Raw genomic sequence first — 2,979 nt, forward strand, 5'->3', positions numbered from 1 at the left:
TACCAGTATCTTGTATTGATAATCATACCAACTTATTTTATGTTTTTTTTCCATAACTTATTTTATGTTAAAAAATAATTTAAATTAAAATGTTACTTATAAAAAAAAACACAATTTCATCTTAAAATATTCAAATACAATACATGTATTGCTCATACATATTTCAAATCATTAAGATCAGATGACATATATGTCTATCTAATTTAATTTCCAAGTCCAAAGCAAACTTATCTAGATCTGGTTTATCTTTGGAACTGACTAATTTATTATTCTAAGCCTATTATTACTGTTGAGCAAAACAGAAATAGAAATACTACGTGAGCTTTAAATATCCCCAAAATTAATTATTTAAAATTGCAATCATTTTTCTCTGAAAATATAGATAAGTAATTAACAACAGATATAATATTTAAGTTTTCTCCTACCATGCATCTCCGACCTATTAAAATTATGATAAAAAAAAAGGGTCCGAAAGTAACATAGTCTACCGATCAAATAAGAGGGAGACATGCAGATATGGCTCATTCGACAGGTGAATAAAGAATCCGCAGTAGTTGTTGGCAGAAAATTTGGCTTCAACAGAAATATTATCCATCCATATCTTTGTGAAGATTATGCATTGACAATAACCCTTAAACAATCAAATGCTCTATAACGTTAAAAATAAGATGGTTCCTGAGTTGAACGTTGCATATATGCATATCTTGGGAAGAAAAATCTCTCCAGCTATACAATGTCTATAATAAGTATGGTTTGTGCAACATATCAATTAGTGTGGTTTGTGGGTTTAATAAATGTTGAGTAGATAAAGGGAAAAGTGAAGGCGTGCGGTTATATATGAAGAGGAATGAGCCACGCAATTGTGAAAAACCTGGATGATGAATTTGGTGAATTCAATCAAGATATTATAAATTATAAGTTTGTTGCACATAAAAGGTTCAAACGCAGTAAAAAAAAAGGTTCAAACATTTATTGCAATATATATAGGTGTATGTATAACGCCCAACAAGAATCATTCGATCAGCTTGTAGCCTAAGGCGTGTGTCAAAATCTAATTATGTCAGCAAAATTTCTATAAAGCCTCGTAGAAGATAGTATTTCTGTAAAGCTAATAAAACCCTATTTAATTTCTCTTAATCTTGTGTTATTGTTTCGCAGCTTATATGAGTGGTCAATGATGATCGAAAATTTAAATTCAGTGTATTTTTTTTCCATTAATATGTTATTGGTGTAAAATATTTTTTTTTTCAATTTTATCAATGATTAATTCTACTAGAGAATGTGTTTGATCACTTTTAATGAATTTTTTTTCTCTCAACCACATTTATTTTTATCCAATTTGATTATTTTAATAGATTTGAATTGTATTTTAAATCATTTTAACCTAATTTGGCATCTTATATTTTTAATCATTATGTATTATTTAAATTTTCAAATACATAAAGTACACAAAAAATTATAATATATTGTATATATATCTCATATTTTTATAAATAAATATATATAAAGTAATAAAATAATTCTCTGAGAAAAAAAATTACATTGATAAAATATTTTTATGTAATTATTTGTAAACACCTTAATACCACAAATATTTCACTAAAACTTATAATTTCTCTTTATCTCTTTTTTTTTTCTATCATGCTACATATCATACTTCCCTTTTTTCTTTTTCTTTCTCTTTCTCTCCTTAAGTTTCAAGTAACATGGTAATTTCTAGATATCACATTTTTCTAAAAATCTATTTATAAATTTATGGGGGCCAGAATGTTATTTTTCAAGCATTTAGATTTTAGATACACTTAAAAAATTCAGAGGGATCACAACCCTTTCAGGTTTCCCTCCCCTCCACCTCTCCACATTCTCATATAAAAATGACACTCTAATAACTAGAGATATCTCATATATACTGGAGTATATCTCATATAAGATACGGTTTGCAAACATGCATTAGAAAGAAAAAAGAAGTTGTAGACGAATACAACAAAGCTAGCTCATAAATTTTTTTCTTGCTCATTAAACTTTTTTCTAGATATCAATGCTCAATTAAGATGATAAATTAAATAATTAAAGAGTGGAAAACAGAAAATAGCAATCTTGTATTAGAAATTGCAATAAAAAGGTTTTGAGAAATCTTTAATTATTCGAAGTGATGGAGAAACACTTTTTTTCTCTCTAACTACTTGAAAAGGATATCTAATTAAAGTTAGCCCTTAGAAACGTACAAACAAATTAAAGCAGTCAATTATATATATATATTCATGCCCGGCTAGTATATGCATCATACATGTTTAGGGACCATATGATTTAAGATAGAACTTGTTGGCAATGCAAGTCCTGTTCTCTCAGGACCATTTTAAGGTTTGTTGTTGTATTTACTTTAAATTGTTCAAATTAAATATATAATGATTCTTCATAACAAAATAAACACACGTACTGATTACATATGTGCATGCGTGTGACAAGATAATTAGAGTTTATAAATTAGTTAACAAGCTTATTTGATTGAAATTAAGCTAACGAAGATGTTTCAATATGGGATTGCAAAGAGCTTATTTTATTTAAAGGGAGTAATTGGAAATGTTCTAAGATGGGATTGTTATTAAGAGCTCAAACAAGAAGGGTTTCTCTAAGTTCAAATAATGCAGGCATCTTAGAACGTGGTTTAACAGTACTGCTCGTTGGAGTGTCTGGACAACGCCAAGTGTTGAAGCCTAGATCGATCTAGTTGGCCTCTTCTGAGTTCTGACACAAAATCTCTTGTTACCTTAGCCCAATTGTGTGTGTAACTAAGAAATATGTAAAGTTTTTAAACTAAGAAATAGTATGTGAGCCTATTTGGATGGGAGGTTAGAAATGCTTTTAAAAGTTTATCTATGAAAAATGATTTATATTTCTAATAGAAAAGATGCCATAAATACTTATAGTTTGTATTTAAACAAAGTTAGTATATATAATTTAACCCGTGTATACACACAC

This window comes from Glycine max, chromosome 9, assembly GCF_000004515.6.
Source record: "Glycine max cultivar Williams 82 chromosome 9, Glycine_max_v4.0, whole genome shotgun sequence".
NCBI classification, from domain to species: Eukaryota; Viridiplantae; Streptophyta; class Magnoliopsida; order Fabales; family Fabaceae; genus Glycine; species Glycine max.